Below are 14944 nucleotides of genomic sequence, written 5' to 3'. Positions count from 1 at the left end.
AAATAATTATAATTGACATGTCATCAACGGGATTCGAACCCAAGTTTAAAGGTTCTACACGAGTATCAACCGACTTATCTGTTTCGACTTAAATGTTTCCATGGACTTGCATTTCCATGTTTTTATGCACTCTCACGTTGATATTTTCTCAGAATAGCTCTAATTTTTTTTTATCGCAGTTAGTCAAACCATGATTTTTATAGTTGTAGACTTGTGGAAACCTGTCTACAAAGTCACACAGTGTGTGTTACATTCCGGGTCAATACCGGTGTGTGGTACATTCTACGTCACTTCCGGGGTGTGGTACATTCCCTTTCCGTAGGGAATCTGTAATTGTAAATTTGTTTCGGGATTTGTAAAAGTGTTTTGCATCTTGTTAATTTGTTTTCTAAAATGTAAATTTGTTTCGTCCTTTGTAAAATTGTTTTTCCTATGTAATTGTGTCTGATGATAAGTAAAAATGTTTTTCAAAATGTAAATTTGTCTTGAGCTTTGTAAAAGTGTTTTAAACTTTGTAATGTTGTTTTGCACTTCCCGGCCACCGTACATAAACAAACAAAACTAGCTTTCAAACAAAGCAGAATTGGTTTGATATTTGTAAATATCCCTTTTGTCGCTTATTAGCAGCTTAAATTTGTTGTTCCATAGTTCTGCTTCTCTCAAAATTTGACAAATTTTGGAAAACTTGGTGACTTGTTATCCGAGTCAACCTGATAAAAGGATTCATGTTCAATTGACCCAGAACATTAAATTAAATTCCATTCAATTTATGTTTATTTATATAGTGCTTTTACAATGTCGATTGTGTCAAAGCAGCTTAACTTGGATATTCTTGTAGTTTTCAGAGTAGAAGTTCAGTTTAGTTTAGTTCAGTGTGGTTTAAATTTCACTGCTGAAAGTCCAAACACTGAAGAGCAAATCCATCAATGCACAGCTCCACGAGTCTCAAACCAAGCAAGCCAATGGTGATAGTGGAAAGGAACAAAACTAGGAAAAAACTAACAAAAAGGAAAAAAAATCCTTGAGAGAAACCAGGCTCAATTGGGTACAGCCATTTTTCCTCTGGCCAGGTGTCTTGTGTAGAGCTGCAGTTTAGGTGGCTAAGGCTGGAAAATGTTGGATGTTCATAGTGGAGAAGCTGCAGATGTGAGTACGTCATCGGCGAGTGTTCAAGCTGGCTCCAGGATCAATGTGAAGATTTGTATGTCACTGGGGTCTTTCAGGAATCAGTCTCATGCTCTCCACTACTCCCTGAACACCATAACATCTGCTCCGGAAACTTATGTAATACATAGTGTGTACACTTCACTAAAAAGGTAGATCTTAAATCTAGTTTTGTACTGAGAGAGTGTGTCTGGGCCTAGGACATTATCAGGAAGGCTATTCTAGAGTTTAGGAACCATAAATGAGACGACTTGACCTCCTTTAGTAGACTTCGATATTCTTGGTACTACCAAAAAGCATATATTTTATATTAATGCAAATGCATGCATGTATTTGTTATTACAATAAATTATAATGTAATAAAGAGACAGTTATTTAACACTATGTTAAAAAGTAGCCCTCAGTGAAAATGAGTTTGATACTCCTGGTCTAACTGCAGACCATTGTAGTCCAGCTGTTCTCAAGCAAAGTATTGTTGTCAAAATAAGTTTGCAATTATAGTCTTGAAGGGTAAGTATGGATAGAGCAGTGGTTTGGATGCAAATAACATGTTTGGGGACTTTGTTTGCATATATTTCAATTTGACACATTTTGTCAAAACAATGCAAGATTAAAACATGATTCATTGTAATGTATAATTATAGCTTGCTATTTATTCCCTGTCAACAGTAGAAATAGTAAAGTTCATTTGTTTTAGTTTTGAGTATATTATTAAGAAGTGTCATCTGAAGTTTTAAATAATAAATTAAAACATCAAACTGGCGAAAGCTTGCAAAATATCAAAGGATTTATCTCTTGTTTTAAAGGATCTGTAGTGTATTATACTGAGCTTTTGTGCAATTCAAAACAAGCACATTTAAAGACATGAAGACCAAACAACAGCACAATCACTAGCATTGTATTCAAACAAGAGCTACCTTAAGCTATTTGGAAAGTCAATATGAAGTTGCTTTTTAAAAGAATGTTCAAAAGCGAATTTATCCAGCCGTCAGTCACTGATTTAAAAAAAGGATACATATCAAAGGCTATTGCTATCAAAAATAAAAACCCATTTATGTTTAAGCAGGGTAACTAGATTTTAGTTTAATACATTAGATTCATAAATATGAATAGACACCTCTCTTTAAACAACATTAAACTTGACTGACTAATCTAACAGAGACTAACACCTAACACAAACACACATTTATACAGGTTGTAGAGAAGAGTAAACCAAGAAAAATAAGAGTTTGAGAATCTGGTAATGATGAGAATTTTTTAAGACCAAACCAAGCAAACCAAGCAAATCAAAAAGGATCAATTTAACCCTTCTGTAGTTTCTTTAGGGTTACATTTAATTGACACCAGTTCAGTGCTAATCTGGAGGCATTACTTGCGTACCTTGTGTGATGTGAAGAAACTCCCTCGTTGAGCCAAGTGGTGCTCGCTGCAGAGCCATTTGAGGAGAGCTGAGCTCCAGCGAGGGGGAGCTTAAGCTTGAGCTCCACCTTTTTTGTACTTCTTGTACGAGTGATGTCACTGGGGGTAGGGTTAGGGGTGGGGTTGGTGTACGCATTAAAACAGCTTACAGGAGGAGGAGCGACAGCTCATGCTCCACCTCTCTGGATCTCAGCTCTCCTCAAATGGCTCTGCAGTGAGCACCCTCCGTTGAGCTAATGTTTCCACGTGGTTAGCTGGTGGTTGGCTCTTTGTTCTGTGAGGCTTGGAGAGAGGTAGAGTCTGTCGTTTCAAGTTTTTGAGGTAGCAAAAGGACTAGTCGTGTTGACTTCTGGTTTAGCAGCGCACTAAACTTTACTAGACACTCGACGGAAAAGAAAGAAAGAAAGAAGGTATGAGCTGTATGGAATGTCTGAGCTGTACAGATAACCCATTTTTGCCATTTTTTTTAACCCATTATTGTGTCAGCTTTCAGTCTCTGGACGTGAAGAGAACCTGTCCTAAGCTGGAACAGAACAACTTTTTCCTCTTGTGGTCTGTGTCGGTTCTCTTCTTCTAGTCTCCTCTGGGTGTTCTCAGGGCTGCGACCTTAACCCATACTCACACTATGTACAGTTGGATTGTACCTGGCCAAAGCACACTTGTCCCCCATCCCGTCTCCCCCGACGGCACGCATTCACATTACATTCGGGCCTGGGCACGCTTACGTCATCGACGCTGCGCTGTTCAGTAAGAAGCACTCTCGCTCAGCACAGTGGAGATTTCTTTAGTTATATTAAGTCATTTGAAGTGCAGTGACACACTTTCAAATATTTTGCCAAACAGATCTGCCACTTTTGACGCTCATAAACAATCATAAAGTCCTCGTGCTGCAGGAATTAGGAGGTTTGCTAAAGGTGTGCAGCTGTCGTGCAGTGAGGGGTTTCATCTTTAATAAACTACGACAGTTTGCGTTCACTCAACAGTAAGAATGATTAAATAATCCATATCAAACGGACCGTACCGTGCCAAAACCCAAGTGAACCTCGCTCAGGCACACCTCATCCAACCGGGCCAGGGCCGGCCAAGTGAACCATGCCTGAGCCCGATTCAGAGCACTCACACTTCTCAAACGATACAGGAAATGAGCCTAGGCACGGTTCGGATAGCATAGTGTGAGTACGCCCTTAGTCACCAGGTTTTATAAGGGTGGTCTTGTAACCCTGCTAGAAGCTGAGTTGACCAATAAGAAAGTTATCAAAAGCCTTAATTATAACCCTAACAGTGTGTGTGTACTTTAAACAATTGGTGTAAATTAGTTAATTTAATCAAAATTAAAGGCCAATTGCCCAAATAACTGGAACATTAATTGCCTTAATGCACTCAAAAAATGACATTGGATTTTAGTTCGAAGTACTTACACTGTAAAAACGCCAACTTTCAAAAAGTCCTCTGAACAAAGATTAATAAGTTAACTGAATTTAAATATTTTCATTTGAAATGCTGACAAATAATAGTTAGTTTGTTCAACAAATATGGTGCTTCAATGTGAAAAACTTAAAATATTTCGTTGAACTAATACAAAATTCTTAGTTTTGCGTTGATGCGTGCCCTTCTTGTTGGCGCATGCGCCTTATAAGCTTCTGGCGCATGCGCAATTTACTTCCATAGCTCACTGCAGGGGGTACCTGTCACGTGCGCGCGACAAAACGAACCATCTTTCTTTCTGCGGAGCTACGTGTCAATCGTTTTCATAATCGATTGTATATAATTGTATACATGTTTTTGTGCGATGTGCTACCCATCTGACTGCCCGATCTATTTTACCAGTGTATTAATGATGTGAGAGACCGTGATAGAGCGGTTAAGAGTAGTGGTGGGCAAAGCGAGGCTTCGTGAAACACTGAAACAGTCGAAGCAAATGTGTCGAAGCTTCGAAACGTTTCGAAACCTCACTCTACAGTGACATCTAGTGGTCACTTTTTATATATATTGCACTGAAACAGCTTCAGCAAAGAACGTTTGAACAAATTGAGGGATTAAACCCCACTTTGTGAAAGTGGAATCCTTCAAGTAACATAGTACAGTGGTTAAGGTGTCAGACATCCATGCAGGAGTAGTAGGTTTCGAAGCCAGTCAGTAGTAGTTGTTTTAAAATGCTTTAATACCAGTTGGTAATGCTTTGCTCTTGTATCGTTTTGTTTCAACATTGGTCTGATATCCGAATAAACAATTTGTGAATAAATATGTCTTGTGTTTGTCTTAAAACAGGGTTGTTGCTAGATCAAAAACGGTGGCCTGAAGTTATCAAGAATTATTTATATTATTCATTAAATTTCCCATTTATTGTATTTTATTAATGTCTACCCAAACCCTAAACCCAACCATACTGTAAAAATATTTATTATTGTTTTACAGTGTTACAAAAATGATGCTAAATTGATGGCGTAACTGTAGCTGTATCCTATTTAGGCTACACAAAACAGAAACATGATTAAAATACATAAAACCATGATTTCGAAGTCGGGATTCGAACCCAAAACAACATGCTAAGCATAGAATCAATAAGCAAACCCACAGTGCTCTAAGCCATTTGAGACAGAGATAATTTGGAGACCTTGTCAAGTTAGGATTCACCAGGTCTCGAAACGTTTCTAAGCTGATCGATGCTTTGAATCGCTTTAGTCACGTGACTAGGTGTTTCGAAACACTTTAGTCACGTGACTTGGGTGCTTCGGATCATGCTTCGGTGCAGTGATTCGAAACACATGCGCTTCGGGATCTCGACACTGTGTCAAAACATCAGTTTCACGTCAGCCATCCCTAGTTAAGAGCAGGCCAACGACGTTTCTGCTAAATCATAGGTATGTATGTCTTTTTTTGTTGTTATCTAACGTTATATTATTTGATATGTTGGCTTTGATGTGCGCGTGTATCCTAATACGGAACTATTTGTTATAATTTAGCCGTGAGTTACTTGTTTCGTGCACTTGGTTTTGGCTATTTACATCAATAAAAGTTTAGAGTGAATGTATTTGAAACAAATAGCGATTTCAATCGAGTCATTTGCTTTAATAACTCTTGATTAATACAATGAGTATCATATAACATACCAGATCAGGTATCCAAGTCAAATATAACATTATGTCCTGTTTATCTAGATTGCTGTCAGCATTGCGCACATCATAACCTTTTTTCCCTTCGAACCAGAGCCAGAGGAACAAACGGTGACGTGTTTAACTGTGTAATTTGTGTGAAAATCGTGTGATTTTCATGTAATTCATTGCTTGATTTGTTAGCTCGACTAAATGTCTATCAAATTCAGACCAACTTGCTTTAACAGTCAGCTAGCTTTTATTTACATAAAAAATATAAAGGGCTAAATATATATTTTTCTTTCTTTTTGCTCAAAAGGACTGAAATATTGACAATGACATAATTCAATGCAAGATTTCCTTGAGGAGGTGAGACTTGCTATCATCAGTGAAATTTGACGGTCATTCACCAGCAGATGCAAGAAACCTTTTCTCTTTGCCCAAAAGAAGTTGTTGAGATTTAGCCAGGAAGAAATTAGAGAGAGATAACCTGGACTTTAAGGAAGAGGTAAGTCACTATATTGCAATTGCTTTGGTTTCATTCAAGGTAGTAATGATAATGCTAAAAATAACAAACAACATTATTATTATAGGTAATTCAAAATACATCTGTATTCAGCATTTGAACATTTAAATATTTACATTTATATATATATATATATATATATATATATATATATATATATATATATATATATATATATATATATATATTATGTGTAAAAATTAATATGTATGTTTTTTTTGTATATTGTAGATCTGCACAGAGTTTTCTCAGATCTGTAATATAGATCTCCTGAGACAGTTAATCGAGTGACTTGATAAATATACAGCACCTCTCCTGAAACTCTACAGAAAAGAAGGGATTCAATGGGTCCAGAGATGGATACAACTTTAAACAAGATGGATGAGCAGGTACTCATTAAGATTTTTTTTTTCTTATACACCCGTCTGATGTTTTTAACATGTGCAACATATTTTGTCCTGTCAAGAATTTCATGCTCAGGTAATACAGTCTAATAAAATGTAATTGCAACAATTTAATTGTCCAGCCCTTTTGCATTAATTTTAATTGTGTCAAGTTGTGTTTTGATTGTGAGATGGAAGTAAGATAAATAACAGATGTTTCACTTGTTTTGAGTGACCTTTTCAAATGAATACATTCAAAGAGGAAAATAGAAAATAATAGCTGTAGTTTTTAACTCAAAGTAATTGTCACATGAAACTAAACATTTTTCTAAATTTGCCAACACAACCATTATCAAATTCCATTGTATGGAAACCACAAAATTCTTTTTTTAAAAATAAAGCCATGTGTTTTTTCAACAGCATGAATAAAATACTATGCTCATTTAAATGTACTAAGTACATTTTTACTTACAAAACAATAAGATTGTAAAACACCCTTTGTAAATGACTTTCCTTTAGGTCACTGATATTGTCACCGATCGAGAAAGAGCAGCTCTTGAGGGATTGCCAATTTTTCTTCGTAAAAATTCTGCTTGCTTTCTCAAGATATGTCTGGTAAGTTACCCATTTTCATACCCTATTCTACATTTATTAGTCTGCTTGGTAACACTTTTAATAGCTTCACGCTATAAATAATTTATTTAGTATTAGCGAATAGTTAATTTATTTTCTGTTAAGCATAACTCTACATGAAGTGCTCAATGATTGTATTTGTTTTTAACTTTAATGATTCATTTGTATTACTAATTTAAGTATTGCATTATTTACAAACCAGTTATTTAAGAATAGTTGGTGTTTTTAAGATCATTCAGAATGCTTAAGTACACGATTAATAAACTATTCAAATTAACATTTAAATATCCTAATATTAAGGTATGTAATAATAGTTACTTTGTATGTTAGTATATGCTTTATGAGCTTAACTTCATCCAGTTGTGACCTAATCTAAAGTGAGGACTATTTATGCTTTATAAATCCCTTATGAATGACAATTAAAGGCTCAGTTATATTCTAAACAGGACAATAAACAACTTTCACAATTGAAACTGTATCAAATAAAAGTAAATCTTTGCAATTTTATGTAAAATAAAAGTTTAAAAAATTGCTAAATATTAAAAAGTTGTCAATATATTGTTCAATTATTATATATTATAGACTATTCAAAGTGTTACTGTTTGTATGTACGAAAGTATTACATGTTTTTATTTTCTTTGCATAATAGTAATAACATTAATAAGTAGTAATTAATATTACACATCAATTAATTTTCCCATTACTTAATCTCCTATAAGGACACGGACCCTGAAGACCACAGCACCAGAGATTAAAGGATTGGAATCTTCACTGTGGTGGAAGATGATAATGGCACTTCTGCATCCCTGCAATATGTGATGAACCTCGCTAAAATCTTGGAGGAGGCCATAGTACTTCAGGATATCACACATCTGCCTGCAGCCTTCGCTTACTTGTTCAGCCTCTTGTATAGACTGAATATGGAATACCCAAAAGAACTCAAATATACTTTTTAAGTGATTCAGCATGTTTTATGGAGGTTGGTGGCACATGATCTGCGAGAGTTCAGTTTATTCATTCATTCATTTTCGGCTTAGTCCCTTTATTAATCTGGGGTCGCCACAGCGCAATGAACTTGTTTTACGCAGCGTATGCCTTTCCGGCTGCAACCCATCTCTGGAAAACATCCATACACACTCATTCACACATACACTACGGACAATTTTAGCCTACCCAATTCACCTGTGCCACACGTCTTTGGACTGTGGGGGAAACCGGAGAACCCAAAGGAAATCCACGTAAACGCAGGGAGAACATTCAAACTCCACACAGTAACGGCAACTGACCCGTGACCACTTCCTAATGTGCCACTGTTTCAATGTTTTGAGGTCTGTTTTTGGACTTTATGTACTTTGTTGACAAAAGTGCAGTACACTTTAAAGACTGTATGAATGGAGTGGCTTTTAGGGTTTACTCTGATTAGATGATTGTATATTCACCTGGTTTGAGTGTTTAGACACACTAATAGCTTGGTTTTAGTAAGGTTGCCAGTTATTTTATGTTGAGGCAGTGTACAATCTTTTCAAATCTGGAAACATTCAGTACTAGTTGTGTACAAACTAGCCCAATGCTGAACACGGCTAATGTCAAATGCTGATTTTGTATGCAAATGTTTTGGATTGTGATTTGAACACAGTTAAAAAAAAAAAAAAGTGAATTGACTATTCTTGTGTATTTAATTTGAATCCTAAAAATTAATAGTAAATGCATAATGAATCAGTTTGTTTTATTTTGTTCAGTAAACTAAAAAAATCTTGTTGGGTAAACAATCATTTTTGTTCAGTAAACAAAAGATCTTGTTGAATAAACGTGAAAATTTTTGTTCAGCAAACAAAAGATCTTGTTGAGTAAACATGATAATATTTGTTCAGCAAACAAAAATATCTTGTTGGGTGAACATGACATTTTTTGTTCAGCAAACAAAAATATCCTGTTGGTTGAACATGATATTTTTTGTTCAGCAAACAAAAATATCTTGTTGGGTGAACATGACATTTTTTGTTCAGCAAACAAAAATATCCTGTTGGTTGAACATGATATTTTTTGTTCAGCAAACAAAAATGTCTTGTTGGGTGAACATGATACTTCTTGTTCAGAGAACTAAAGAATTCAACAAAATATTTTGAGTTCACTGGTCTTCAAACCCTGTTTGTTGAGTTAACTCAAAAAGCTATGTGTGATAGGTTGCCTAATTATTTTAAGTTTACTCAACTTTTTTTTTTTACAGTGTATTTTAAATTAGCCGAAAAACACAATTCTTTTTTTTTCTACAACAAATTTTTTTGCAAAACTTAATAAGTTAACTTAATTCCTTCATGTTGTGTGCAACCCAGCATTTTATACAGCATGGTCATTTATAACCTCTTTATTGAATACCTAAGGAAAGAAATAAAGCAACATTGTGATGATGTTTTTTGAAGATGTTTATGGTTTTTGTAAAATACTTATTCAATTTGCATTTAATTTCATCAAAGGCTTTGTCTTGTATCACATTCTCAATTGATTCTGCCTTTTAGGTGTTCATTATACACTGAGGATTCTGCTGTACCAATAAGAGTGTTAAGCATGCAATGCATTATTTGCCTTTCTATATTAAACTAAAAATCTATTTAAATGTATTTGTTATTTGGTAATTGATCATTTATTAATAATAGACTGAGACACATGCCATGTGACATGTGCGTTTATAACATTTGCTGATCCACCAACAGATTGAATTTTATTCACATAAGCTTAAAGGCATAGTGCACTCAGAACTGAACATTTGCTTTTAATTTACTTACTCTCAGGCTATCTAAAATGTGACCAACTTTTGTTCTTCAGTAGAGCAATAAAAAACTGCTGAAGCTGTGGTCTTTGGTGAAACATAAATCCAGCACTTTTTAGAGATTTATTTATACAAAAAACATGTTGATTTAGTTTTACCTACATATGGCTGTATTCTGTATAGCATAGCAAATAAGTATAGTCTATATGGGTTGTTGATGAGATGACATTTTAATGTCACACTTGATAAAGATGATTATAATTAGTATTGTCATCAATAAATGCAGTTAATGGTTAAGCATTTCCTTGTCTTATATGGATATTGTTATAAAATCTGCTGTTATTGTTGAGACAAATCTCAAAACTGTGCTATTGTATTAAATTAGCTCATATACATTAAAAAGAAAATTGTAAAATCATTAATAAATATCTCTGGCATAATTTGGCTACTTGTTAATGATAATCATATTTTTCTTCCACATGTTTCTATGTTACAAACATAGGAATTAGATTGTCACTCATAAACATCCTTTGGTCACTATATGCTAATTTAAAATAGTCAATTCCATGGACAACTTTAATTAGTTGAAGGACTCTATTCAAGATGAGGTGACTGAAGCTCATAACATGCAACTGTTCATTTTGTCTCCAATTTTCTTTTCCAAATTTAACCTTTTTGGAACTGCTATAAAATTTGTTGTGTTGTCCTTTGGTGTGACACCCCTGTTTGTTGAAAATGTCCAACAATTCAAAAAGTTCAACAGTAAAAAAACGTTAAAATGCTACAGTAAAATCTGTAACCTGGTCAACATTAAGTTTTCCTTTTCAGAATCAGCTAGTAAACATACATTAACTTTCTCAGTACACTTTCACAGTGCTATGGTTCTTTTTAGTTTTTTATCCTCCTCAGTGATGTATATTACTTTACCGGACAAAAGTCTTGTTGTTGATCCCAGTTGTAAGAGCAACAATTAATAACTTGACTTCTAGTTGATTATTTGGAAAAGTGGCAGAAGGTAGATTCAGATGAATCATCTGTTGAACTGCATCCCAGTCATCACAAATACTGCAGAAAACCTATTGGAACCTGCATGATTCCCCCAATATTAAATCAGTCAAGTTTGGTAAAGGAAAAATCATAGTCTGGAACCATGTTTTTAAACATTCAGAATGTACGTGCATCGAGGTTTGACATTGATTACATATTATATATATATATATATCATTTACATAATACTTTCAGCATATTATAACAGCTTATCCCATAGTGATAAGCACAGTTATTCGGCAAAATTAACGTTAAAGTGAGCTGCGTTCATCTGACAGGTCCATTTGCAATAGCACCCTCCCAATGGATATTGGATAAGATGAAATGGCCAAGCCTCCAGCCCCAAATATAATATATTAATATATAATATAACTCAAAGTGATTTTACAAGAGAGACGTTAAAGGCCTACAAGTCTTTGGATGCCAACAATGTTGTTCTGTGTGGTCATGTGCAAGAAATAATGTTCATGATTACCAGATTCAAAACTTTGTAGTGCTAAATTCTGAGGTTCTGCCAAACCAAAGACAAGGAAAAAGACGGGACAATACAGCCTGGGTGATTAATCATCTATAAGCAAAACTGCATTCTGACAGCAAACTGAACCTGTCGGGTCGTGTATGTGTACGTACACTTTCACGTTTAATTTTTAGCATTAAGTGTAAGTTTAATTCACCATATGTAACAGTTTTTGCTGAAATCATTGCTGCAATCAAAAATGAGTGATGTGTATGATTCAGCATAGCGTAAACTTACCTGATAAAACATGAGAACTGCAGAGTCCAGCATTTCTAATTAGGTTGTCACTTCATTGAACTTCCTTTTAGCCAAAGACATCTGCGGTTGACATTAAAAGCAGTGTGGTGTACGATAAAAGTTATGTTTTCTGTTTTTGGAATTTGGCATCCTACCGCACAACATGACATGTTTGCTATTGCAACTGGTCTCATTTTGCAACCAGGAACTCGTAGATTGGTAAGTCGTCTACTACATTCAGTATGCAAGCATCTGCAGAGTGGATAGAAACATCAACAGCCTGAGGTATCAAGACATTTGTGCTGCCCATTAAATTCCTAACCAGGAGAGGGCAAATTCTTCAGCAATATAGCGCTTCTTTTCATACTTCAGCCTCCACATCAAAGCGAAAGCAAAGAAGGTCAAGGTGATCCAGGATTGGTCAGCCCAGTCACCAGACATGATCATTATTGAACTTGTCTGGGGTAAGACGACGGAGCAGTCATTTTAGATAAATCCAAAGAATCTTGATGTTTCTGGAAGTCCTTCAAGAACGCTTTCTGTGCCATTTCAGATGACTTTACTAATAAGTTATTTGAGTTATTGCAGAGATATTCTTTTTCCACTGCACCATGACTTTATATTCTATACTGTACATTATTTCTGTGACAAGACTTTTGTCTAAGAAAGTCAGACCTTACTGTCCTACTGTATCACTCTCATGCTAATTGTATTTGTGGGTGTGTGTGTGTGTGTATATATATATGCTTGTTTATTTTTTCCCCAATTTCTGTTTATCGGAGAGAAAAAAATTCAACACATTTCTTAACATAATAGTTTTAATAACTCATTTCTAATAACTGATTTATTTTATCTTTGCTATGATGACAGTAAATAATATTTCACTAGATATTTTTCAAGACACTTCTATACAGCTTAAAGTGACATTTAAAGGCTTAACTAGGTTAATTATGTTAACTAGGCAGGTTAGGTAAATTAGACAAGTTATTGAATAACAGTGGTTTGTTTTGTAGATTATCGAGAAAAAATATATAGCTTAAAGGGGCTAATAATTTTGTCCCTAAAATGGTACGTGTTTAAAAAATTAATAACTGCTTTTATTCTAGGCGAAATAAAACAAATAAGACTTTCTCCAGAAAAAAAAATATATATTATCAGACATACTGTGAAAATTTCCTTGCTCTGTTAAACATCATTTGGGAAATATTTAAAAAAGAAGAAAAAAATTGAAGGGGGCTGATAATTCAACTGTATGTGTGTGTGTGTGTGTGTGTGTGTGTGTGTGTGTATATATATATATATATATATATGTATAATTCTGCGGTGTAAGTCAGTTTGGCATTTCTGTGTTCATTTTGCATGTTTTCTCTGTGTTCGTGTTTCCTCCAGGTGCTGCGGTTTCCCCAAGGGTTTGGGTGTTTCCCAGTGTTGTGTTGCAGCTGGAAGGGCATCTGCTGCGTAATAACACATGCTAGGTAAATTGGGGGTTCATTCTGCTGTGGCAACCCCTGATTAATAATGGGACTAAGCCGAAAAGAAAATGAATGAATGAATATCAAATTTTGACAGGAACTTTACAAAAAAACTAAACTTAAAAAAAACTAACATACAAGTGCTTTAGTAGATGTTTAACCCACACATTCATGTTTGTAAATACCTATTGTGAACATTTGTGTCAGCATCTGTACGTCCCGATTTGAATTTACCTCTAAAATTCTCTTTAAACATTCCTGCCCACCATTAAGGGCCTTACTGTGAGCCAGATCAAATATTGCTCACTCCATTGCACCACCACCCAGTCAGAACTGTTGACACAGAAAGGATGGATCCAGTGATGTTGTTTACAGCACATTCTGACCCTGCCATCTGCATGTCATCACAGAATGAGCCTAGGAAGACCATAGGAAGCGCTTTTCTGCCATCCGCTTTTACTGAGCTTGTGCAGTTTGGCCTCAGTTTCCTATTGTAGCCTGACAGGAGCTGATCCCGCTGTGTTCTGACAGTCATTGCAATGCATTATTATTTTAGCCATTGTTTTCCTGTCAGCTTGAGCCATTCTAACTTCTCATTAAAAAGCAATTTAGTCCAAAGAACTGCCACCCAATTAGATGACTTTCACACATTTTCTGCAAACCTAACATGGTTTCATGATATTTATTCACAAGTCACTGAATTCTTTACATCATAAATACTGTATTTAAATTTACAGCATCATTTATCTTGCTGTATATGCATTTTGTATGCATATCTTTACTGTAAAATATGCTGTAAATTTCACAAGGCGACTTTAAAATTCAGTAACATCATGCATAACTGTGTTCATGTTAGATAAATACCATGTACTATAAAAACTGGTAACAGTGCATGCATTATATTTTATTGGTAATACTTTATAATAACTACACACTATGAATCATTTATTAAGCATTAGCAAATAGTTATTTTGTTATTTGTTAAGCATTACCTCTGTGTTAGTTACAAGCTTCAGCTTAACCTCGCAAAAACGGAAATGCTTGTAGTTTCTGTCAACCCGACTCTACACCATAACTTTTCAATCCAGATGGATGGGGCAAACATTACTGCATCCAAAATGGTGAAAAGCCTTGGAGTAACGATTGATGACCAACTGAACTTCTCTGACCACATTTCTAGAATTGCTCGATCGTGCAGATTCGCACTCTATAACATCAGAAAGATCCGACCCTTCTTATCTGAACATGCAGCTTAACTCCTTGTTCAAGCTCTTGTTCTCTCCAAACTGGATTACTGCAACTCTCTACTAGCCGGGCTTCCAGCTAACTCTATCAAGCCTCTTCAGCTTCTCCAGAACGCAGCAGCACGAGTGGTCTTCAATGAACCTTAAAGAGCACATGTCACTCCGCTGCTCATCCGTTTGCACTGGCTGCCAGTTGCTGCTCGCATCAAATTCAAAGCTCTGATGTTTGCCTACAAAGCGACTTATGGCTTTGCTCCTTATCTGCTCTCACTTCTGCAGATCTATGTGCCCTCCAGAAACTTGCGTTCTGTGAATGAACGTCGCCTCGTGGTTCCATCCCAAAGAGGGAAGAAATCACTTTCGCGAACACTCACGTTCAATCTGCCCAGTTGGTGGAATGAACTCCCTAACTGCATCAGAACGGCAGAGTCACTCGCTGTTTT

At 35.5% G+C, this 14944-nt stretch overlaps 1 long non-coding RNA gene across 1 annotated transcript; it reads left to right on the top strand.

Annotated features, from left to right (window-relative positions):
• Nucleotides 1–5350: 5350 nt before the first annotated feature.
• LOC137488483 (uncharacterized) lies at nucleotides 5351–10068 on the top strand. The gene is made up of 5 exons (XR_011007526.2): nucleotides 5351–5444; nucleotides 5995–6183; nucleotides 6433–6590; nucleotides 7104–7199; nucleotides 7937–10068. It is a non-coding gene; the product is annotated as an uncharacterized lncRNA (long non-coding RNA).
• The last annotated feature ends 4876 nt before the right edge of the window (nucleotides 10069–14944 follow it).

The sequence above is a fragment of the Danio rerio genome, chromosome 19, assembly GCF_049306965.1.
Source record: "Danio rerio strain Tuebingen ecotype United States chromosome 19, GRCz12tu, whole genome shotgun sequence".
NCBI lineage: Eukaryota > Metazoa > Chordata > Actinopteri > Cypriniformes > Danionidae > Danio > Danio rerio.
The sequence above is the reverse complement of the archived record's forward strand: the minus strand, read 5'-3'. Positions and strand labels throughout refer to the sequence as shown.